The sequence below is a fragment of the Mirounga angustirostris genome, unplaced genomic scaffold, assembly GCF_029215605.1.
Source record: "Mirounga angustirostris isolate CCGP_5_RB_7025 unplaced genomic scaffold, mMirAng1.0.hap1 SCAF_6, whole genome shotgun sequence".
In the NCBI taxonomy this organism is placed as follows: Eukaryota; Metazoa; Chordata; class Mammalia; order Carnivora; family Phocidae; genus Mirounga; species Mirounga angustirostris.
This window is the reverse complement of record NW_026991714.1, coordinates 147,833,802-147,858,025: the sequence shown is the minus strand read 5'-3', so window position 1 is coordinate 147,858,025 and position 24,224 is coordinate 147,833,802. Positions and strand designations below refer to the sequence as shown.

The 24,224-nt window shown below is 51.4% G+C and overlaps 1 protein-coding gene across 10 annotated transcripts in view; it reads left to right on the top strand.

Annotated features, from left to right (window-relative positions):
- The window catches only part of CTBP2 (C-terminal binding protein 2), a 157,610-nt gene that overhangs the window by 2,699 nt on the left and 130,687 nt on the right, over window positions 1–24,224 (top strand). For 3 of the 10 annotated variants that reach the window (XM_054508457.2, XM_064595430.1, XM_045879036.3), the window contains exon 2: window positions 12,455–12,650. The exons of 6 other annotated variants lie outside the window; for them this stretch is intronic. The gene's annotated coding sequence lies outside the window, so the exon portion shown is untranslated. Of the gene's footprint in view, window positions 1–12,454; window positions 12,651–15,134; window positions 15,231–24,224 lie in introns of all 10 variants that reach the window. One more of the 10 variants, XM_064595426.1, reaches the window with a different exon arrangement.

Below are 24,224 nucleotides of genomic sequence, written 5' to 3'. Positions count from 1 at the left end.
GACATGGATAATTTGGAGGGGACGTATATTTTGGTTAGTTTACAAAGTGGTTCTGCCTCCCGACTTTGGCGAAATATATTAAAACTCTCCTACTACTTTTTCAAAGAAGGTTCTCTACTAGGTGCTTGGGTTCAAAGACAGTTTTAAAATTACCTCGTGTTCAGTACCTGAGACTGCTGTTCTGCCTCTAGGGCTCTCACAGTAGAACTAGTTAGTTTTCTTGTACTTAGGAGAATTCCAGTGTTTTGAAAAAATTTTTAAGTAAATCCTTTACATTTTGAAGTAATGGTACTTTAAAGGATCTTGTTTTTATAATCATTTGATTTCAAAGAGTACTTCTTACAGCAATTATAAAGTGATATTCAAAATGCTAATTAAACACTTTAAGTCAGAGCAGCTTTAATATTGAAACAATTTCTTTTTTCTTTTTTTTTTTTTTTAAGTAACAGGGACTATATCCTAGAGTTGAAACACTAAAAATCCTTTTGTCTGCCATCAGATCTCTGAACCACAGTGACACTCTCCTGTAAAAAAAAAAAAACAACAAAACCCTGGTGCCCTTTTTATTGCCCCCCAAAGAAGAGTTAATGAGATGGTAGGTTTCAAGCAAAAAAGCAGACCCTCCTTCTTGCAAAATATGCTTACAGTTGCCATTGAAGTTGTATGTTAGCCGTGAATGCACTTGCCTTTAATGAAGCCAGTTTAATCGTTCACACTTGATCAAGTATAACAGGACCAAACAAAGGAAATAAGCCAGCATATTCCTGTAGAGCGTTGAGGGGTTTAGTGTAAGTGTTGATGTCAGGTCACCCCCTCCCCCCACTTTGCCCCCAGTACAAGGGAGTGAGGGTTGAAGGCAAAGGGAATTTATGGCACTGATTGGTTTTTCTGTGCCTCAGGGGTAGGGGACCCCGGTTTGTCCCTGTAGAAAGCAGTTATTAGAGGGAATTTTAAAATCTTGGCTTTAGAACTCGTTTTGAACCTGACAAGGTGCTTCTGGTTTAATCCTTTTTACTGTTTGGGAAGATAAGGCTGGGGGGGTGGGTCTGTTGTCTCCCTCATTTCTAACTGTACCTTAATAAGGCTGAGTGGAGGGTGGTGTGGCTCTGCAGTTTGAGCTCCAAGCCCTGTGTTGTTTATGACTTCACTTGGGGTCTTTTGAAACTGGCCCTTGAAAGGGTGTTCTCCTGGGGGAGGGGCAGGGTGAATTACCTTTTCTTAACTCTGATTTTTCTAAAAAACTTCTTTGTCCCTAAAATGTATTTCTTTGCTAGGCACAAGTTGCAACTTATTCTGGGACTTAGTCATCAACTCAAAGAAGAAATATTTGCCAAGTGTGTCTTCTTAAGGTTAAGAAAGTAAAAAAGTTTGGCTACTTAAAAACAAACACTACTAGCATTGTAAAAATACACCAGTGACATACTTTGTGAGATATTTTGGCCTTTTAAGACTCAGGGCACACCTGTTCCTGTCCCTGCAGGGTCGAGTTTGCTTTCCTTGGCATTGTTCATCTGGTCGTGTACACAAGATGAAACAGGAAAACTTGGCTATCTGTATAATCATTAACTAGCCAATCAGTTATCCTTTCAGGGAATAATCGATAACTTTACTCTTGACTTTTAAACCACCCCCCACCCCACCCCCCCCCGCAAAGAAATTGCATCTCTAAGTCTGGGAAGTGTTTTAAAGAGAGATCATGAAACACAGCCACAACAACAACGAACAAACAAAACTACAGAGTCAACCCGCATCTCTTGCAGCATTCGGCGTAGCTAGCTACAAGGTCAGGAAATGATGAGTGTATAAAATCAGAACTGAACAAGCACTGCCCCAGGGTTTGAAAAGGATATTGTTGGGAACTGTTTAAAATACTAAAGCAGAGGGAGCTCAGGATGGCTCACACCACTTGAAATCCTTGAGATTCTTGCGGATTAAAAACAAAAAGGGCCCGAATCTCAGGCACACCCCTCCTTTGAGATCTAGCACCAGATTGCCATTTATCAAAAGTCTTTTCCTTCGTGAATCACTTTTGAATGCAGTTACACCCTCTGCATTTGACGCTTTCCCTAAATGGAACAAATTTAAAGGGGAATGGCCATCCCCGTTATCATTTTTTTTACCACTGTCATTTCAATATAGAAGGGCTGTCATCATAATGTGAGTGCAGCCTGGGTCCCGTGAATAATCTTTCTATCAGTGACAAGCAGCAGGCTAAGTGTCCCGTGTCCCTGATACAGGCCACAGACATATAGTCATAAAGTACATGATCAGGAGAGGAAATTTATCTGTTGGGCAGGGCATAACTCAGGTAATACTTCCAATGCATGGCTGATAGTTCCAGCACAGAGGCTGGAACACAGGTTTGTAGTAATTAAAAAAATGGGAGTGCAGTTTGCCCAACCCTTTGAAGAGAAGTACTTGGACTTAGCAGAAGTGACTCGGTCTAGTGAAATATCGGGGTGCCTTTTCCTCCAAGATCTTCCCGTGAATTGCTAGCTCAGGAATGCTCGCGTGGACTACTGAAAAACTTTTAGTAGGCACATGAAAATGCTGGAATGGATACACTCTGAGGCCACACTGCCTGGGTAGATATCAGTTTTCTCCCTTACAGCTGGTGAGCATGTCCTAATTCACACTGCTACAGTTAAAGTTACAGCACACTGGGAAAGGAGGGAAAACGCAAGCCTTCTCCCCACGGACGAGCTCGAGAAGTTAATTTTTTTCTTCAAGTCTGTGTTTGATGGAATATGTATCGAAGATGTATGAAAGGTTTTTTGTTGTTTTTTTTTTTAAGCCCTATCTCTGGATTTGGAAAATTATACTTAATCATTGCTAAAAACTTCAGAACCATTTTCAAGGTGTTCAGTGTTTCTTTTGATCATGATTTAATGGATGGCATCCAAAAGCCATGAATGTGACTCAAATGATCCTCACAAATTAATGTTGGGGCAGAATCTGCAGTTTGCTTTTTAACTCTCGTTATCGATGTTTAAAGCCTAAATTTATGGCTGCACTTGGGCATTCAGGACTTCCCTGCTGAAAAGAAGGACTTTGCACATTGTGCAAAAAAAGGGGGGGGGGGACTCACAAATGAATACAGAATGTACAATAGGGAGAGAGCCTGGCCATTGTTTGTGTGGAATGTTGACAATGGGAGCCAAGGGGCAGTTTGGCCTTCATTCTTCCAACTGCTCGAGAACACAGAAACTTCAGGAGCTGCGGACGGATGGGAACCAGAGGCACATTTATCTGCCTTTGCCTGGCATGGCAATGTGGGCCACTGGTCTACTCCCTTTCCAGAGTTTTCTTAGAAGGTGGTCCCTTTTGGACTGCTAGGGACCTTTGTGCGCTCTTCTCAGTAATATGCTTTTTTGAGTAAAGATTCTAAAAACAGAGAGAAGGGTTCTTCAAAGAAAAGTGTAAAAAGCAGACTCCCCCCCCACCCCTCAAAACACAATGTTAAGAAATCCTACTCAACCCTTACCAGAAATTGAGGAATTTCAAGTCGCAAGAAGCTGTTGTGTTTATTTTTATTACTCCTCATGCTGAAGTAGTTTTTAATCTGTTTGTAGTGTTAGGGAAAGTAGAGCTGAAGTGAGCATTTGTTGGGTTTTCATGTTTAGTTGGACAGCTGCTGCCATTTTTGAAAACAGTCCTCTGTATGCATCTTTCTCCCCATTCACAGAGCCCTCCTGCTTCCATGTGGGAACTGAGGTTCCAGAGCGGAGCCGACTCTATAGTTCCAAGTGGCGGGCATTACTGTGTCCTTTCTCTTTTGCCCCTCTACCCTAAGTGGAATCAGTATAGACATTGACTACCGTTGGGGGCTGATGCCTGTTCTGATTTTATCGAGGTACCCTTGGTTTAGAACTTGAGGGCCAGTTGACCATTTCATCTGTATCAAGCCTATCCCTCCTTGAGTGAATGTTTCAAAGATGATCTGATTTAAGTGTTTCTGTGACTAAATTTAACAGATCGTGGCCAAAAGTTGGCTTTTAATGTTCACAAAACTTCTGATAAAATGGTTGGGTTCTTATTCATGGGGCAAGTGATGCCTTTGATTTTATGGGGAATTGTGACTTCTAGATAATAACAGAGCCTTCATTCTTCCCGGTAGTATTTAGAGGATGTTAATCCCCAATAGCTGTTGTTGTCTGAATTTGGTGGGCTGGTCTTTGCTGGTTGTTTTCTGGGAGTCCAAAAAAGTCTGGGGGGCTGGATGGTGGTGAAGCGGGGGAGGGTGGTGCTCTTCATCCATTTGGTTCTTAAAATCTTTCCCACTTCTAAAATGCAAAAAAAAAAAAAAAAAATGCATCTTCTTTTGTGTTATTGCTTTAACTCCCTTCAAAAGCAATCTATTGATCAGCAGAAATGTGCTTTTTGCATTAAAATAAGCCCTTAATTACGATTTGAAAGACACTGTTACTGGCTTGAAGATTGATTGGGAATAGTGGCAATATTTCTCTCATTCCAGCCTACATAGTGGCAGGGACTGGAAGGGCCTTTTTAAAAGATGTGTAACTTAGGTGGCGAGCGGGTCTTTTCTGCAGCATTGGGGCTAGCCAAGGGGTTGTAAACTCACTGCGGTGCTCCAGCCAGGCCTGAAATCTGGCCTCCAGCAATCTGTCCAAGCCCAGGACAAACAAAAACTTCATTATGGAGTCAAGGAGTCCCAGGAAGTTCCTTTGGAAGGAACTGTAGACCAAGACCGCAGAGGTCAACTCCTCTGGCCTAATGGGATTTTTTCCCCTCCAGTATGGCAACTTAAAAAGCCTACCTAATGTTGAGGCCTAGCAGAGAGCCAGTAGCTGGGTGTAAATGGCCCAATCGACCTGGAAGTGCTCATAGTGTTCCTGCCCCAGGTGTGGGAGGGGGACAAGAGGAACTGCAGGTGAAATTCTTTTGCTGTAGGGGGTGTGAGGCTGGGAAAGGGTTTGTGCACCTTTCCTGTTGAATGTGCTCTGTCTGGGACTTTATTCTTTTGCTGATGGATGTCTTTTAGTGCGGTAGGCCTAGAAGCGCAAAGTCACAGTATGTCATCTGCGTGTTCAGGCCCAGGTGGGCTAGGGAGGGGGTGGGGGCGGTGCCCAGTGGCTCTTTTGGGTGGTGGGAGAGCCTGCAGTAAGTTGCAGCTCCCAAGCCCAGCCAGCAGTGAGCAGGGGGAGGGCTCTCGAGAGCTCTTGACACCCTGTCCCGGAATGGTTGAGGGGACTGGGAATGTTCTGCCTGGAGGGGAACAGCCTCACTTGGTCACATGGGCTTGCTTTGCTGGGAGGGACGGAGTCCTGGTGACACCAGGGAAGCTTTGCTGGAGAAGCTGCTGGGCCACATGGTTGCATGGGCTCCTAGCTTGGCAGGCCACATAGTTGCTGTGTGAGGTGTGGTTAGGTGGGACAAAGCTTTCCAAACACCGGAGACCACCAGGGCAGCCCTCACTTGGGGACACTTTCCTAATGAACTGGGTGGGGTTGGGGAGAAACGCTGCATTTTCTTTCCAGTGGTGGTGACAAATATTTTTCAAGTTTTTTTCTATCTCTTCTCCAGACTTTGAGCTGTGGTCTGCAGCGCTGGCCCATTGCTCCGTCTGCCCTTCAGGGACGGGATGGAGCAGGAGGCCCAGGGTGGATGCCAAGTGGGAATGATAGTTCTCCCCAGGAGCACTCAAGAGATGTACCATATTCCTTTTTCTCAGCGATTTCTGGTTATGGGCTAGAAGTCACTCCAGGAGTGCAATGAATAAAGAGTATATTTTTCTGTACAGATATCAGTATGCACATATAAGTGCCTACACGTAAAATCTCAGAATGTTTTTGATCTTAAAACCATTTCGCAGTCATTCATTTTCGCGAAGCCCCTGCGGGCTAGGTAAGCAGAGCAATTGCTATTTTGCCCGCCGCAGAAACAGTGAATCACCTCCCCCGAATCCTAAAGAGGTTGGTGTCCGCCTCTGGTTTCCGCAGCGCGCTGGGGGTGCGGGGGCCCCGGGGACCCCCACGTTCCGCCCAGACGGACCACAGGGCGACTTCCGGTCTCCTGCTTGACCTTCTGATGCCGGGAGGGCAAACTTGGGCCTGGGGGAAGCCTGGCCGCCGCACCTGGCCGCGCTCTACCTGGAGGGGGCGGGGTCTGGCCGGGGTGCCCCGCCCTGCTGGAAAGACCGGCCTGCCGGCGTCTTGCGGTTCCCGGGGTGCCGGCACCCCCTGACCTCCGGGCCCGCGGACCTGGCGGCCCCGCCCCTCCCCCCCAGGCTCGCGTACCTGTGCCCCCCTCACCCCCCGCCCCCACTTGACACCGCCGGAAGCGCCCCTCCCCTGGCGCTGGCCCTTTCACTTGTAAATAGCAGCCGTTTCTCGCCGTGGGGAAGTCCTCTAGAGGCGATAGAAATGGCCCCTGCCCCCTGTGCCCACTTCCTCCTTCCTCCCACAGGCCATTGTGCGGGGTCTGACCCCGGGCGGCGGGGGTCCGGCCGGACGCCGCCCACACCCGCAGGGACCTCCGCGCCCCTCCGGCTCCCGGGGCGGGACGGGCAAGGAGCCGCGAGACGACGCAGGACCCCAGGTGGGTCCCGAACCCGCGCCCGAGCCCGGGGCTGAACCGGGTACCTGGCTGGACCGTGCCTGAGCCACCCCCACCCCGCAGCGGTCGTAGGCTCCAGGAACCCCCAACCTCCTGTCTGCCCCCCCCGCCCCCCGAGGGGACAGGGAGGCCCGTTGATCCGCGATGGCGGCGGAGACGCTGAAACGGTGAACGGCCGCATCCTCACGACGTGGCCCGCTTGGCATCCGGTCCCCGGGGCGGTGTTGGGGCCGCGCTCCTCTTGCCACCTTCCAGTCTGGCCGTCTTACTCGTGCTGCGGTAGCGCGGCGCTAGTGGCTGCGGGAAGCAGCGAGGGCTACCCAGGCCTTCCCCGGAACCCACGTCCAGGACAAGTGACCTTACTGCGCTTGTCACAGTGCGGCTCCTGATGGGCCAGTGAGGGCAGAGCCACGATGGTCTAGGGCTTTCCCACTTGGCACCCCTCTTGTCCTTGCTGGAAGAATTTGTGTGTTTGATTCTTGCTGTTCTGGCTGACTTAATTTGAAACTCAAATCTGCCCCAGGCCTTTTAAGTAGTACTCTTATTTTTGTTAAGTTAACAATACAGCTGTGGTTTATGGAGCATTTACTTAGTATCGTTGTCACTCCCGCACTTGGTGTATGTTGCATTTGATCTTCACAGTAAGGTGGGGTGATGTCAGGTGCCGGAGGCACTTGGGTGACTTGCCTGTCACCCCTTGCCCCAAGTGGCAGAGCTGGGATTCGGATCAGGCTGTTGGCAGTGGGGTTCTGGCAGGATTCCTTGGCAGAGGAGGAACTCCTCCTGCATTGGGAGCCTGTCCTGTCACCCTGAGAGCAGAGGGGAAGTGAGAATTCCAGGCTTACCCCAGATCTGGCACGTTCTCCCCAGGATTCAGATGGGCTTCTCAGAAACAATCCTCTTTCTCAGGCCCGGGTTGACTTCCACATCACATGGGGCTATGAGAAGTCTGGCTTGTTTTAATTTCCGCCTTTGATTAGTGATCTTTTGTTAGGATCTCACAATCTAATGCCAAGGAGGAATTTCTAGATAGTTTCCTGGACAAGGCCTGTTTTAAATTCCCTACACTTTTTGGGTTAATGAACAGCATGGCTCCTGATCAGAAGCCTCGGGCAGGCTTCGCAGTCAGGGGCCCCCTTGGATGCATGGGGAGAGTTCTGCCCCTCTGGATCACGGACTCACTCACTGTCCAGGCAGAGAGTAGACATCCCGAAGGACTTCAGTAGTCAGGCACTGTGCTGTTTCTCCAGTCGTCTTCCTTCATTTACCCTCTGATCCTCTCCCCGGTAGAAGTGATGGTGTTTTACCGGTGAAGAAACCGAGGGTCAGGAAGGTTAAGCAACCAAGAGGGCCAGAAGTCTAGTTGGTTCCCAGTCCATCCTGAGCTGGTTTCTCTGTAATTGATTGAGACTTTGGGCTTTTGGTTGGGACTTGGGTACAATTGGGGATGGCTTTGCGATGATAGCCAAATTAGACCCCTTCTGTGCTCTCGATCTCATTCTCTCCCTTGCTTCCATCTGGGTGTCGGATGCAACCACCCTGCCTGCTCGCAACACACACACGCACACACGCACGCACACACACATCCCTTTCACAGTGCTTAGGCTCTTTCGGTGGTAACATTGGATTTGGTGGCCAGGTATCATTTTATCAGACTCAGATTTCCAAAGTTGTGGTCTAGGTTAGTGATCTCAGAGTTTTTCAAAACCAGCCCCCCTTCTTCCTGGGGTGTGCCCCTTTCTTGGGGGAGGGGCTGGAGGTAGTGGGTGGGATGCTCCTTTCCCTCACTCTGGCTGCCGTACACTTTCCAACAGGACTCCTGATGCACCTCTTACAACGGGAATTGCTTCCTGGGTTCAACATGGGGGCATCTGGGAGAAGAGACTGGGAAGATGGGGAGGATTTCATCTGATTGGAATAGTCTGTTTGCACCATTCCTGTAAAAGCCGGCCAGAAACTTGATTCCGCTGGGTAAACCTCCTTTGGGTGGCTGCCCTGCGTTTGTGTTGGCCTTAGCAAGGAATTTGAAATCATACTCCTGAACAAAAGGAGCAGCCTTCTTTTCAAAGAGTCCATCAGAGAATTGAAAGGGAATGGCACAAAGTTGGGTGTGTCCTGAAATCCAGAGAGGAGCCTGCCTGGGTGATTAACTCACCTAAAAGGCACCCAGAGCAGGTGACCACGCGAGAGCTCTCACTGACCTTGGCTTCCTTTAGGGTAAGGTCCCCCAAGGTGAAGATTTTACTGAAAAACAGGCTTTCCTCTACTGACAAGATTTCCTTCCTGCCCTGCCGTGCTCCTGACCCTTTCGGGAACACGTGTGTGCTTGGGAGATGCCCGACATAGCTGCTCTGGCTCCGAGGCCCCCCCGTGGGGCTGGGGGCAGCTCGGGGGGGTCTCACTCAGTCATTGCGTTCTGCCTGGTCTGCAGGGCTGAGGGGAAAGGCCAGGAGGGGCGGTGTCTCTTGATCAGCTGGTCACTGTAGCCCCGATGTGCTGGCTCAGCTCTAGTTTAGGTAATGATTGTATTCTTTCTATTTTAAGTCCCCCGTGCAGTTTTCAAACAGGTCTCCATTCTGCTTCACTCCCCACAGAAGAGGGGCTGTGGTGGGGCTCGGTCGGCCGCCTCGGTGGGACAGGAGAAGGGAGAAGCTGCTTCGGGCCGCACTGCCTGGAGCGTGGATGGGGCTGGGGTTTCAGGCTTCTCTGCGTGGATGACGCTCCGATGTCCCTCGTAGCTTTGTCAGCTTTTCCTGGCTGGCCCCACCATGCACGTTCTTGACGGGAGCCAGGGGTCGTGGGTGGCCTCCGAACCGGCCTTCAGATCTGCGCTGTAGAAGGTGTGTGTCTCTGTCCTGTTCCACGTTTCAGGATTCCCTGGCTCTGCACAAAGGCCCCTGAGCTTGGCATCCAAGTCCCTCCAGCAGGACACAGGGGCCATCTGATTAGTGTCCCACATGCCCGTGTTGGTGCTGTGGTGAGTACACCAGGTTTCCTAAGACCCGATTTTTCTCCGCCTTGGCCTCTGTGCAGAGTTCTGTTTGTTCTCCTGCTCTTCCAAGATGCTTGTTGCTTTTCAGTCAGGGCTGAGAATTTTTTTTTTTTTTTTTTTTTTAAACACACATCCTTTCTTCTCATTTCTCAACTAAGCCTGGGATTAAGAATGTGGCTTCAGCTGACAAAAGCCAGGAGATTTCAGAATTAAAGTTGGAATTCTATCTGTAATGATGTCTTCCTGAGTATTTAAGGAGGACTTTGAACCGTGGGTAATTTTTTTTCCTTCCTAAACTGGCCAGATGTGCTTCGAGTCGTGGGCAAAAGAAGCAGCTCCACGTGATTTGGGTTTTCTTTGTGATAATTGTGAGCTTGCCTTATTTGAGTCCCCTGTGTCCTAGGGGCACAAAGGGAAGAGGCTTGTGACTGGCCCCTGTTTGGGTTGTGTTCTTACTGTGTGTGTCACACGGGCGTGAGAGCTTCGAAACTGCCTCCCGGCCACCACCCCCAGCTCAGCAAAACCACTTAAAACGCACTTTGCAAGTATAACTCTAGTTCTTTAAAATGTTTCTCCACAAGAGAGATTAAAAAGTTGGGTTTTTTGTTTTGTTTTGTTGTGATTCCTTTCATCATCTGGGGCAGCGGCTGGCAGGCTGGGCAGGCTGGGGGAACCGAGGGCGAGGGACTGGTAGGAGTCGGGTCTGGTTTCCCTTGTTAGTGGGGGAGGGGGCGGGGTCAGTGCAAGGACCACTTTTTGGCCTTGCCTGTAGCGGGGAGTTTTAACAACCTGGTGATCACTTGGCGTGGCAGGCTCCAGGGTCAGATCCAGAAGCTTTGCCCTGGGCCATCCCAGCAGCCCACTTGGGAGCCCAGGGTTATCTGTGTTCTCTGCCTGGGCACTTCCCGTGAGGAAGAGGAGAGGTCCCACAGAAAGGTCGTGAATGTCGTCCTTCCCAGACTGATGCTGGGCCCAAGGAGAGCCACCCCATCCTCAAGACCTTAGGAAAGGCAACAAGATAAATATGGACTGATCAGATGGGACAGACGGTTCGAGAAAGTGTGTGGCAAAGGAGGCAGGGAAAGCTGCTTGACTGCGTTTGGGATTTACTGAGGCCTTGGAGAGGACTTACCGTTTCAGAATCTAAAATGAGGATCAGAATTATAAACTGCTTGGAACAGGCCTGACACACCATAGGTATTTGTTAAATTTTTAAAAATACAAAACACAAATAAATCATCCACTTCTGCCTCGAGGTGCCGTGTACCTGTTGGAGCAGGTTTCCTTGTGTGTCCCTCACACCGCCGGGGTGGAGATCAGAGAATCCTGACCTCAGCAGTGGAAAGAGGGGTTCCCCTTGGGTGTTGGGGGACCGGAGAGAAGGCTCCCTGGGCTTTGAGATGGGGCTTGGTAGTCACAGATGGTGGGCTGTGTCCTAGGGGAATGGTCACACAATGGATGGGAGGTTTTATCCTTTGCACACGAAGGACGGGTGAATTTCATGGAGCCTGGTGAAGTGATAGGTGAAATGGGTGTGTAGTGAATAGTGTTTGAGGGTGGGAGATCCAAATCCTGGTTCTGTTAAAAAAAAAAAAAATACAGGGACATAAGGGTGGTGGCTGGTTAAGTTAGGGAGCAACCCATCTTCTCGATGATTCCTGGGGCCAAAATGATGACCCAAAAACCACTCAGGTTGTTTTTAGACTGGAATGCTACTCTGTATTAGGTCACTCTGAGAAATGCCCAGTAAAATATTTACTTTCTCTTTAAGAGCTACTTTCCCTTACCAGAGAAGGAAGAGTAGTCCTCTGCCTGAGGACGGCCCACATGGGGGCTCGGGCCCCCCCTGCTGCAGCTGCCCTGGACAGGTGGGGTCCACTGGAGAGCCAGCCCCGTGTTGAATTCAGCACCGCTGAGTGCTCTGCACCTTCTCTACAGAGCTGATGAAGCACGGTGCAGGTGGGCCTGACTGGCCACATTCCGAGGGGAATTTGTGTAAGAGAAGGCACTAGTCAGCCCCCTTCCCTGTCAGCATTCGCCTTCACATGCTCCCGTCCGATCTCCAGGTCCCGAGCGGGCAGTAGGAGGGTTGGTACCTGTCCTGGAGAATGGCTTGTTGGGGTTGCCTTCCTGGCACGTGGTGGGCACTTGGTCCGTAGCAGCTCTGGTGACTGGCCCAGGTCCAGCTGGGTGACCAGCTTGCTGCATGTGTTCCTGCCCCTTGGCTCTGGAATTAGGATGGTACTTGCTCATCTCCTCCCAGGGCAGTCATCCACTCATGGGGACTGACTGGGTGCCCACTAGGGCCCGGTGCCATGTGGGGGTGCACATGACTGCCTGGGGGCAGGGTTCCTGCTCTGCATTTCGTGTTGGGCTCCAGGTTCGAGTAGTAGGGTCCCGAGAGCATGAAATGGTGAGGCACAGCCTGGGGGGACTGTGTTCTGGGAAGATGTCCTACCGGGGTCCATGGAAGAGACAGTTTGTTGCCTTCAGGGCGGGCTGGTCATTTCATGGACCAGCGGTTTCTTTGGGCTCAATTCATGCCATAAAAAAAAAAAATCTCCCTTGGAAAGCAAGATGGTCCTTGAAAATGCCCTTGGGAGGCAGCCGGTGCTGGAATGTGAGGACATCTCAGGGGTCAGGGGCCAGAATGTCATATTTCCACATTTGCAAATCCTAGGAGTAGTGAACAGTAACTAAAGGCTAATGCACGTGGGAAGGGGCTCAGACATTAGCTGGTGGTTTGACCACCACCGTCATCATCATTGGTGGTGGTGGTGGTGGTGATGGTCTGAGAGGAGTGGGAACCATGGGTAGTACCAGGAGTTGTTGTGGGGGGTAAAGTAGGTGCGACTAAAGTTCCCTTCTGCCTCTGCCTTTTTCAAGAGATGCGCTGCGTGGCTTGCTACATCCCTGTAAAACATCAAGCTGGAATTAGAGGCCTTCCGGGATCACGGAGAGGTCCTTTGTGCCCTGCTGCATCAGCACAAGTTGCCAGCAGCCCTCAGCCCACCCCCACCCCAGGCCGGGCTCTGGCCTGCCCCATGAGTGGAGCCCGTGGATTCCGTGCGTGCGTTTAGCGGTAAGAAGCTGGCTGTGGGCTTGGTGGTTTTCACATGAGTGATTCATGCAGTCCCCACGGAGGGCCTGTGCCCAGGTGGTTTGAGAGGGTGGCCTCTGGAGCAGGGCTTCTCTGGGGTACCCCCTGGCCAGAAGTTAGTCTCCTGGAGCTCCACCCAGCATACCTTTGGAAGAAGCTCCAGGTAGGGCCAGAACAGCTATATTTTTAGCAAACTCCTCCCGGTGGTTCTTAATGCAGCCAGCCCAGAACCTGCCAACTGCACACAGATTATCTTTCTTTAACAACAAACCACTCCCCAGCACACATCCATACACTTGAGTCTAGTTATTGAACATTTGGCATGACAAATGATTGAAAGATTTTAGATGTCTTGAATAACCCCCTCCCCCTCAAAATCTGAATGAATAGATTTGGAAATGGAAATATGGATTTCTGCCCAACCTAGTCTGATTTTTTTTTTTTTTTTTTTTTTTTTTTTTGGTTTAAGAGGGATTCTCCACCCCCTAGAATAGCACCAGGCTCTCCTAGGGACAGGAGGGAAATACTGCGTGTACCCGTTAACATTGGAGCTGGTTCCATACTCAGATGCACTTGACATGGAACTCTCTCTCTTCTGACCGGTCAGCAATGTCCACCGAGGGGGGCTGGGCTGAGTGTCACAGCCTGCTGGCAAGGGGAGAAGTTGGTTTTACAAATTACATTTTAGTACACTACAAGTCACTTTAGGGAGGCACACTTTGGAAATCTGAGCACACAAGTCAAGGGTGGGTGCAGCAGTGGGGTTGGTGACTTGCACACTGGCCGGTGTGAGCGTGAACGAGATCAGCACCAGGCACATCCGCCTCGTTTTGCAAGTGAACAAGTCAACCTCCAGGAGCTCTTCTGAGCCGATGGTATTATTTCCCTGTGTCGCCAAACACAGATTTGGGGACAACACCTTCTGTTTTAGAAATGTAAGTAAACACATTTTGTGGCAGATCCTTTTCATCTTAATCAGTGGATTTATTAATTAGTAGGCTTCATTGAGGCTGATAGCTTATGTTTCCATATAGATGACAGCTTACCTTTATTCTGTTTGTAGAAACACTTTGTCATACAGGAGCTTACTTTGTTTTTTAGTAACAACCCTAATGAGACAGTGAGGAGGCGTGGTTACCTCCCACTTGTGGAATCCGCTGAGGGATCTCACAAGCCACGTGGATGGGCTCACGGTTTATAAATGATGGAGCTGGTTCTGACCTGCCTCTTCTCTACCAATACCAAGCTGTCTGAAGAGTGGCTTTGTATTCAGATAACCCAATTCTTTTTTTTTTTTTAAAGATTGAATGCACACCTGCGCCTGAGTGGGAGGAGGGGCAGAGGGAGAGGAATGGCAGACTCCCCACCGAGCTGGGAGTCCCGATCCTGGGACCCTGAGCTCATGACCGGAGCTGAAGGCAGGTGCTTAACTGACTGAACCACCCAGGCGCCCCTCAGATAACCCAATTCTTTTTTTTTTTTTTTAAAGATTTTATTTATTTGACAGAGAGAGAGCTAGAGCAGGAACACAAGCAGGGGCAGTGGGAGAGGGAGAAGCAGGCCTCCCGCTGAGCAGGAGCCCAGTGCAGGGCTCAGTCCCAGGACCCTGGGATCATGACCTGAGCCAAAGGCAGACGCTTAACGACTGAGCCACCCAGGTGCCCCCAGATAACCCAATTCTAAGGACGAGGGTGTGTGTACAAATTTGAAGGCAGGGTGGGGGTGTGGGGACGTCCACCCAGTTTGAAGAATCTGGAGCCTTTGTGTGAGTTCCAGGTGCTAGGGTCAAGATGAGCTTGAAGGGGGGGGCATGCATGGTGTCCTCAGATGAGTGATTTAAGGGGCTTCTTACTCCTTGATCTGAGGTTGTTAACTGTGGTCTTGAGCTTTTTGGCCCTTTCTGGTTTGGGTAACTGCTTTCTGGGGGAAGTTTGGGATACCTTTTGAATTGCACACAGAGATATTTACTGTGAGAGAGATTCCAGCCATTACCTTAACCATTACCTGGCCAAGTGGCACAGGGATAGATAGATGTCCGAGGCCACAATTCTGTTTAAATACGAGAAGTAGAAGCCTTTGGGTTCTAGCAGTTTCTTTGGGGGCTGTTTTTGGACTTGGGTTAGCAAAGAAACGACTTTATGATTTATGGTGTTTATGAAGACTAGCATACCTGTTTTCATATAGACATCTTAATAGAGATTAAATACAGAATAAAGCAGAATGCATGAACGAAGATATTCCCATAAGCAATATTGTAGTGTTAGGCAGTGTAATTATGTTTTGTACACTTCCCAATTAAGCAGTTATGCATTACTGGAAAAACTACCTTTAAGAGATTTAGGAAAGCTTTATAATTTTGTATATCAAATAAAAATAGATGTATCGTATTTTATGCATAGGGTTTAAAATTTTTACGTTCTATGATAAAGTAACTCAATTTGGATTGATTTGTGGAAATTTATGCAGTGACACCGAGATGAATTTGCTTTTTCTGAAAATGGCCTGTTGAACAAAAATCTGCTTCTTGAGCAAATAGAGCTCCTACTGTGCGCCGGCCTCCAGGTGAGAGCAAGGAGGGTTTATCCTGAAGTTCAGCAAAGCACTGGTGACCTTGCAAGAGCTGGAATGGGCGCGGGGGGCTTCTCTAGGGCATGGGTGGACGGTAGGTCATCCCTAGGCTGAGGGGTCAGGGACGCCGAGCTGCTGGAGGAATTGAAAGACATTCGTGGTGCTCTCCTATGACTGAGGATGTGCTGTGTAGAGCTTAAGAACATAACTTCCAGATGTACACTTAGGGTCCCAGGACACCTGCCCCCCTGGTGAAGTCCTTGGGAAGTGACCCCACTTCCTTATGCCTGAGTGTCTTCACAGTGGGGTGGTGGGTGCTCAGGGAATCCGTGAGGGTGAAGTGACTTCATGTATGGCAAGCCCTTGACATGTGCCTGGAGGAAGATCTCCAATGTGGGCATTACTATTATTATTATTATTATAGTAGTAGTAGTTAATGTTGGAGTAGAGAGAATAAAGTGTGGGAGTGGGAAGGACTCTAGGTCTGAAGAGGCAAAGAGAGGGCGCAGAGGGTTGCGGGGTGGCCCTGAGTTCAGATCACCACGGCCAGACATGGCTTTTTTTTTTTTTAAGATTTTATTTGTGCGCTAGAGAGAACAGAGGGAGAGTGAGAGGGAGAAGCAGACTCCCCGCTGAGCAGGGAGCCCGATGCGGGGCTCAGTCCCAGGACCCTGGGATCATGACCTGAGCCGAAGGCAGATGCTTAATGACTGAGCCACCCAGGCGCCCCAAGACATGGCATTTTAGAGCGATGGCCGTGGTGCCTGGGGGACTGGACCCGCTGTGGACTCGGTGGATGTGGGGGGTGGGGGAGCTATCAGAAGGGTGTTTGGTGCTCAGACTAACAGGCCCAGGTGCCTGACGGGTGGTGGACAGACAGGAGGACAGTGGGTCAAGTACTTGGACTGCATGCACGGTGGGTCACTCTTTGGGGGTCTGCTCAAGGACTCAGGCTGCAGGGTGGGTCCGTCATCTCTAAACCCAGCTCATTTTACACCAGAACTTGAGTGTCAGTTTCACTCTGAGCTCCTGCACATGACCCTGTTCTGTTCCTCCACAGAGAAGCCCAGGTGCCAAGATAGGGCTGAAAGCTATTTTGTCACTGTCACTATATCCTCTGCCCCCCCCCCCATCGGTCATCTTCAGGGCCAGGGATGGTGGTGATCCTCTCTAACAAAGGGGCCAGCAAGGAAAGGCTCAGGTCGTCCTGGCTCTGCCCTGAGCTTGCTCTGTGACCTTGGGTGAACTCCAGCGCTGCCCCACGGTTTTTCCTTCAGTGGGCGTCCCTGGGTTCTCTGGATTGGGGCACGCCTGGGGGTCCCAACGCCTTACTGATCGGGACTTATTAGGCTGGGTGTGGCCTCCGGGGGCTCTCGAGGGCTACTGGCTTGGCCCTTGTACGCCTGTCCCACGCTTCCCCAGGATGGCAGTGGCAGCCCTTAGCAAGGGTAGATCCAGTCCTGCTGGGGATCTTCCTGAAGGGAGCAGCGGGGAGGGGCTGGGGGGAGCCTGTCCATTCCTGGCTTGATCAGATGGGTTTGCAGTTAGATTAAAGGGACCCCGACAGGGCGCCTGGGTGGCTCAGTTGGTTAAGCGACTGCCTTCAGCTCAGGTCATGATCCCAGGGTCCTGGGATCGAGTCCCGCATCGGGCTCCCTGCTCTGCGGGGAGCCTGCTTCTCCCTCTCCCACTCCCCCCGCTTGTGTTCCCTCTCTCACTGTGTCTCTCTCTGTCAAATAAATAAATAAAATCTAAAAAAAAAAAAAAGGGACCCCAACAAGGCTCAACTTTTTTAAAGGGACCTCCTCCGAGGATCGAGGAGACTTTGGGGTAAAAGCAGTCAAGGCACGGTACTTGAGGGGAGTCTCATTTCATTTCTCCTTTCCCTAGCTGGAGGCGACAAAAGTGTCTTCCCTGACAAGATTGTTCCGAAGTGCGGCTGAGTTTCAGGGACACTGCCAGTGTTTGTGCAGCGGGGTCCTTCCCGCCGATGTGGAGACCCTTCTGGGGGTTGGGGATTGGGACCGAGGTGATTTCCTGGGGGGAGCTGGAGGCTGGGCTCACCGCTCTGGGACTGCAGTTGACTGCCCAGGGGAGGATGTCTGTTTTGTTTTGGTCTTTCGTGGAGATGGAAGACGTTGAGAAACTTTCACATAGGTGTAATTTACATACAATAAGATTCACCCTTTCCGCCTGCTGTTCTGTAAGTTTTGACCAAAGATATGTGAACACCACGTGGCTGCAGAACCAGTTCCATCACGGAGGAAAGTTGTCCTGTGTTAACGGATGAAATCGCCCCTTTTTGTTAGTAGAAAGGCCAGCCTCCGAAGTTTGGCGAGGTAGGTAGATGTGTCTTGTGAGGCGCATCTATAATGTCCGAGGTCTCACTTGGCTCAGGGGGACTCTCCAGTCACAGCAGATAGAGTTGCTTGAGGGGCAGGCACCCACGCCATCCCAAGGATGTCTGAGACTTCAGGCATTTGGCCCAGGCTGGGCAAGATAGAGCCAAGGTCAGTCCCTGGAGTTGGAATCTTGTCTGCCCCATGAAACCCCCAAAGGTCCCCTTTTCTCTCCCCAGAGGGGTGAGTTCCAAACCCATACATACAGGCCAGGGTGCTTCTCAGGCCATTGTCCCCGGGCTTCCTGGGGACACGCACACAACAGCTGCTCACCCTCCTCCACACAATGTCCTGCCAGCCCCTCTTGGAAGGTGCCCGGAGACAGGTGCTTCTCTGTCCACCCTGGCTGCTGGCTCTGGGTCCAGAGGGATCGGGAGTGACCACCACATCACTAGCCGCTTCCTCCTTTCTCCTCCTTGGGGGAAGTGGCTTTGGAGCAAGCAGCCAGTGTACTTCCCGCATGCTGTGGTCATTCTGTGTTCTGTGACTCCTTGGGGACACGGGGCGGTGGGGGACTCAGGTCCCCATTTGCCTTACTGCGGTGGTTTGGGGAGAGCCTGGAGGGACTAGAGGACTTTGCTGTGGGAAGGTCAGTGGCTGCCAGGTCCAGCGGTGGATCACTCCACCGGCTCAGCATCCCACCCCAGGACCTCTGCGCCAGGTAGGGTCAGGAGCTCTCTGAGGAGGGTTATTTATAATGAGGCACTGCAGGCCTGCAGGAGAGCGCCCCCCCCCCCCCCCCCGTCACACTGCATGGGGGCCCAAATTGACTGGCTTTCTTCGTAGTATTTAATATTCTCCTATTTCCGTTCATTTGGGGGGGAATTTTATGAAATGAGCCTGGGAATTTTTTAAATTGCTAGCTGGGGATCGCTGCATTTATTGATTTTTCCGGTTGCTGCTGGAAATGTCTTCAGTGCTGTTTCTTTGCTTCCCCACTAGGGCCCCAGCATATGGGGTGGGTGAGAGCACTCCTCATGCTGGAGGGGCTCACAGTTAATCATGTGTTTGTGTGTGTGTGTGTGTGTAAACTCTTTGATGCCCGTGAGCTCAGATTCAACCTGACCTTGGTCCTGGCCTGAAATTCATGTCTAAGCATCCTTGTCCTCTTGGGGGTGGTCATCTGTGGGCTGCCATCCAGTGAGTGGAGGGAGACACAGGTGTATATAGGATTTGGGGGAGTAGCAGGAAGGTTGGCATCCCATGTCCTGGTGGAGCTTCAGAGGCCAGTATTGTCCCAGGCTGGAGAGCCTGCAGGACCTGGCTGCAGCGAGGTTCCCCGGGCACACGCTGCCATGACAGTCTTGTGACCCCAGTTCCCTGCGCAACCCTTGGGGCCGGGGGGAAGACACCTGCGCAGGGCCTGGAGGGAGTTCTTACGGGAAAAGTTGACTGCATACAGATAAGAGAGAAAAGTGTTTTCTGCCCCGAAGGGTGTCAGTAAGCATGGCTGCTCCATCCACAGCAATCAGAGCTCTCAGTGGATCGTTTCCCGTGGCCATGGTGCGCAGCTGTGAGCGCACAGTAGGACCGTGGTTCCAGGCCGCCCAGGGCCTTCCCAGGGCCCTCCGTGGGCTCCGCGTCTGTGTCCACAGGGTAAATTCTAAGTGAGAAGCCACTCCCTTGGGTGGATCCTGACATTCCAGCTGACTTGGAGGGAAGTGAATGGGCAGCCACTCTGCTTTGCCTGAGGGGTGAGCAGCTTGCTATTATTGTATGCCCAGGCCCAGCTGGAAAATAAGAACATTCTTGAGGTGTGCACATTGTCAGATGACTATTTCAAAGGGAGCCAGTTAAGAAAGGCCTTTGCCTGTGTTCAAGAATACTAGAAATACATTCCTTTGGTAGATAAATAATAATACAGCTGCTTTTTCTTGAGTACCAGGAATGTGCCAAGGAGGAGGATATAAAAATAAATGTATCTGGTGCATCCGTAATAATAACAGTGAAGTTCCTCTCACAGGCTGAAAGTTCTTCAGTGTGTTCGGCTCAGGGCAGCTCAGTGGCTCACAGGGACACAGCTTTTGGGTGACAGTTGCTGCATGGGAACCTCAGTGGGACTGGAGACAAAAGCCCATTCCTTCACCGAGCCAGCCATCCGAGTGAGTCTGTGGATGTGCATAAGTGGGTTTGGGTTTCCTGAGTCGTGCATCTCACACCCAAGAATCGAGGTCTCGCAGTGAAGCTTCGAGGCTCTGGAAGTGGGCAGGCATTTCAAGAGGGTGGTGATCTGAAGACACATTTCCGTTTACATTTAGGTAGTGGTTTGCTGGTCTAATTTTTTTTTTTTTTTTTTTAACCTTTTGGCTTGGAGAAATTTTCCCTCTGGTTATGGTAATTTTCCTTTCCTGATATGTAAATTGATTACAGCAGCTCTTTCAAGTCTTGCTCATTTGATTATCCACAAGCCTCCTTCTGCCTCTTATTTAAACTTATTTTTAGCACAGTCCTTGAAACCTCAGTGTGAGACTGTCCATCTTCTGCTCTCTCTGAGCTGCCGAAGGTCGTTTTAATCAACCACATCCACCAGTTGCGTTGCGAGTCATGCTAACGTGGGAGGAACGGGGCCTCCTGGATAAGGCCTGGTCCGCTCTGAGTGCGAGCTTGCTTCCTTCCAGTCCCGGCAGGACAGGGATGGGCGAACCTGACCAGACCAGCAGCTGGCCTGGATCCGGCAGCTCCATCCACACTGGGGTTCTACGGGCGGGAGGCAAACACAGCCACCGTTGACACCAGCCCACCCTGAGGTGGGCCAACTCATGACAACCTGTCATCAGCCTGAGCACGACCTTGTGTCATTAGGTGTCTGTCTGTTTGGGGCTTGGCCGATGGTATGCTTCAGATGAATGCTGATTTACCAGGGTTTGGTAAATCGGGGGGGGGAGGGCGCAGGGTGGCTGCGTTTGGGGGTGCAGAGGTAGCCCTCAGCCTGTCCCCTGGGGCCTTCTCTGCCATGGATTCTTATAGGGCCACCTTCGGTCAGCAGCCCGGTGACTCCTGGGTATTTTCTGAGCCTTACCTCGATAAGAATAAAAACGTTTTTTTGGTGCTTGATTGGATTTGTTTGCTAGAAGATTAGTACAAAAGCAGGAAGGAAAAAGAATGTGTGGTGGAGGTGATTGCTAGAGACTGGCAGAAGGTTATTTACGGATTTTTGCTGACAGTCCTTATTTAAAGGACTTCCCTGTGAGATTTATGAAGCCTTTCCAATTTATTGTCTTTCCAAGTAAGGTAAGCAAATAAATAGGTAATTCTCTTTTATTATAAGCCTCGCCAATGTTAGATTAAAAATAAGAGGAAACCGGGCTCTGTTTTTCCAGCCCAGTGTGTTTCTGGAATTTGGAAAGCATCTTGGAAAGCTGTTTTGTTTTGTTTTTGGCTCAGGCACACTGTGCATTTAAAAAATAAAGTCTGACCGTTGATATTGTGTGTGCTGTTCACCATCCTTGAAGGGAACCGGCTGCTGGCTGCCTGGTGGGGGGTGGAGACAGTGGGGACAGTGGGCTGGATGTTGAGGGCCAGGGGTTCCCAAGGCCCTGCTCTGAGTTTGGTCACTGCGGCTGCGCCCAGAAGTGGAACCCCCATCTGTGCAGGCCCGCATCATAGCCCTTTGTAAAACAGATCCCGTTCTGATCAAACTGGGGCTTTTCCTCCTAGACCTTTCTTCTCTCACCTTGATTTCCCTATCCCTTTTTCGTTTTAGACCCCTTCTCTGACATTGTTGGTGCTTTCAGTGTTTTGGTGAATTGTGATTTGGGCACCACTGGTATGTTAAGACCCAGATGGGGAATTTAGATTTTTAGGAACACGAGACTTGTAAAAAAATAAACACCTCCTATCCTGAAGGTGATGTCACTGCTGAAGATTTGGGTGGGGGGAGTTTGGTGACCTGGCCCCTCCTAACACCCCCAACTCCCCACCTCTGCCTACCCAGAGCAAATTCTAGCTTCTTTGAAATCACTCTGGCTTCTTTCAAGGACACAGGCAGCACCTCTGGGGAGACATCCTGTTAGCCTTTGGGGAGAATGTGTTATATGTGTCTGTCCCTAGATGTCTGTGGCCGAGTGGAGCTATTTTGGAGGGAGTTGTAGTCAGTGTTTCGGCTGGTGCCTTTTAACAGACTGTGGTGTCTGTGTTCCTCAGCCCCTGGCTGGTGGCAGGTGCACAGTGTGAGTTCAGGGAAATCTCTGCAGGGGATGGTTTCAGGAATACATCACACCTGAGTAGGGAGGCTTGGAAGGTGCTGAGAAGGCTAATTCCTGAGAAAGTGGGCTCCGTGGGGTGGGGCTTGCTTTCCTTGTTGCCTCTTCCTTCTCTGAGCACATGGAGGGGGAGTGGACCTTCCTCATTTCAGGGCTACTGAGCTGTGGGGGTGGGGGTGGCCCATGCTGTCCTGGGTCTGGGATGGCAGCCTGAACAAGCCTGACGTGGTCCCGCCTGCAAGGAGCAGACCTCACAACCAGAGGGCAGTGAGCAAGCTGGGGAGCCAGGCAGGGGAGGGGCAGAGTAGTCCAGCACTGGGACCCAGGCTCCCGTCCACATACACTGAGGTCAGGGAAGGCGTCTTGAAGGAGGTGGGCTGTGGGCTGTGAGTTGCAGGTGGCTGTGAGGAGGGGCTGCCTGAGTTCCCTCCAGCTTGTCCACCCTGGAGGCTGCCCTGTCTTCCACCTGGCCCCATCCAGCCCCATCTTTCTCATCGCTGTCTGGCCCTGACATCACCTGGGAGTTTTGACAAGAGGTCTGAGCCCAGCCCCACCCTCAGAGGTTCTAAGTCAATGGTCTTGGGGTGGGACCTGCCTCGGGTAGTTTCAAAAGCTCTCAGATGATTCTAATGGGCAACCAGCTAGAAAGCCACTGCCCAGCCTATCTGCTCTCAGCGGAGGCCACTTGCTCCTTTCTGCCCGTGTGCCAGAAGGCATGAGCCTACAGACTGGGGGCTGGGCAGAGAGGGGCTTCGCGGAAGCACAGCTCCTCAAACTCGGGTCCGACATGACAGGTACACCAGCCCTGCAGGGCCAGACACCAGGTGACCCAGAGCCACTCACCACCAAGTGTCATAAGCAGGAGTCACCGGCCAGTTTCCCATCTCCAGGTGAGAGTCTTTGGGGCTGTGCCATTTCCTCTGCGAGGCTCTCCTGGAGTGAAAGTGAGGTCAGGTTTGCAGGACAGGTGCCTGTGAGCACGTGAACGGGGTTGGGGGAGCCCTAGCTGCTGGGATCCCAGCTGCCGCAGGGCCCCTCCTGCTTATAAGTAAGGAAAGCTGCGTCTCCTGCCTCTTGAGAAGTAACTTCGGGAGCGTCCAAATCTTCCTGCCTCGGTCAGTGGTCAGTGGGAAGGAAAGCAGGCTGTTGCCTAGGAAACAAAGCTGGAGGCTCAGGGCTCCATGCCTGGGGGTGGGTGTGAGCCCCAGAAATGGCTCTAGTCAAGGGGATGGGGTGAGGAGGGTCTTAGGTGCATTTTTATAGGAAAAGAATCCAGCTCTGGACAGTTCTCACAGGAGCCTGGGACCTCATATTGTTCAGAACTCCTGTGTGGGGTTCCTTGTCGTCGGGGGTGGAAGTGGGGAAATTTGTTCTGCCCACTCTCTGGGACAGGAGGGAGAGAGAGCGAAGGGTGCGGGGTGGGTGCTGAACGGGGAACTGGGGAAGCCCTGAGGAGCTGCCAGGGGATTTGTCTTGCTTGCAGGTCATTGGGCTTTGGTGAAGGCCCTGGGGTGGGGGGATGAGGGGTGCCGGGGCTGCGACGGAGGAGGAAGTGAACACAGGTTAACAGTGTGATCCCTGGACCAAGGAGAGGCTCTTCTAGCTGGGCTAAGTGGGTGGCGGTGCGCCATGGCCCCCTGTGGGATGCGATCTAGCTGCGTCCCCTTTATTAGGAAAGGGAAAGGGTTTGAGATTCTAACAATCCCAAGATCCTGGGCGACTGGGTGGTGTTGGGATGAAGCCATTGGGGGTTAGTGTGGTGGGGCAGGGGCAGCCGGCCAGCAGGCTGGGCTAAGAGGCTGCAGCTGGGGCCGGGGGCAGGGTTGTGCCAGACTTAAGCCCCACTCAGCGTGTCCTGTCGGCTGATTCCCTTCCCTGAGCACTTGTGGGTGCAGAGGTGGCACCTGGGGTGCTGGGTGCTTCGCCTTCCCCAGCTGGGTATCTGGGGCTGCTATGGCAGGTGGGCACAGTTTTCTAGCCGAGTCTTTTGCGATCTTTCCCCTCCTTGGGAACTCGGCCAGCGACCCCCTCACTGAGGCGTCTCCAGAGGTGCTGGACCATTAGGATCCTAGGGTCTCACAGATTCCCCAGTCCCTACCTGGGGTTCCTGGATGGACCCTGAGCTCAGAGCTGGAACCGTGTTGTGTGATACCCCCCTCTAGCCACCTGGGTGAAGGGGGAGGGGTGGCAGGAAGTGGAGGGCCCTGAGTTCTCCATGGGGGTCTGTCTTGAAGTCCAGATCCCATTTCACCGTATTCCTCCTGCCCCGTTGGCCTTTGCTGGGCAGGTCACGAGTGGCCTTCCACTGGGTGCACTGGAGTTGAACTCTGTTAATCTGTGGACCGTGGCATGAAGCTCAGAGCCTCCGTCTCCTTGTTCTCAAGTTG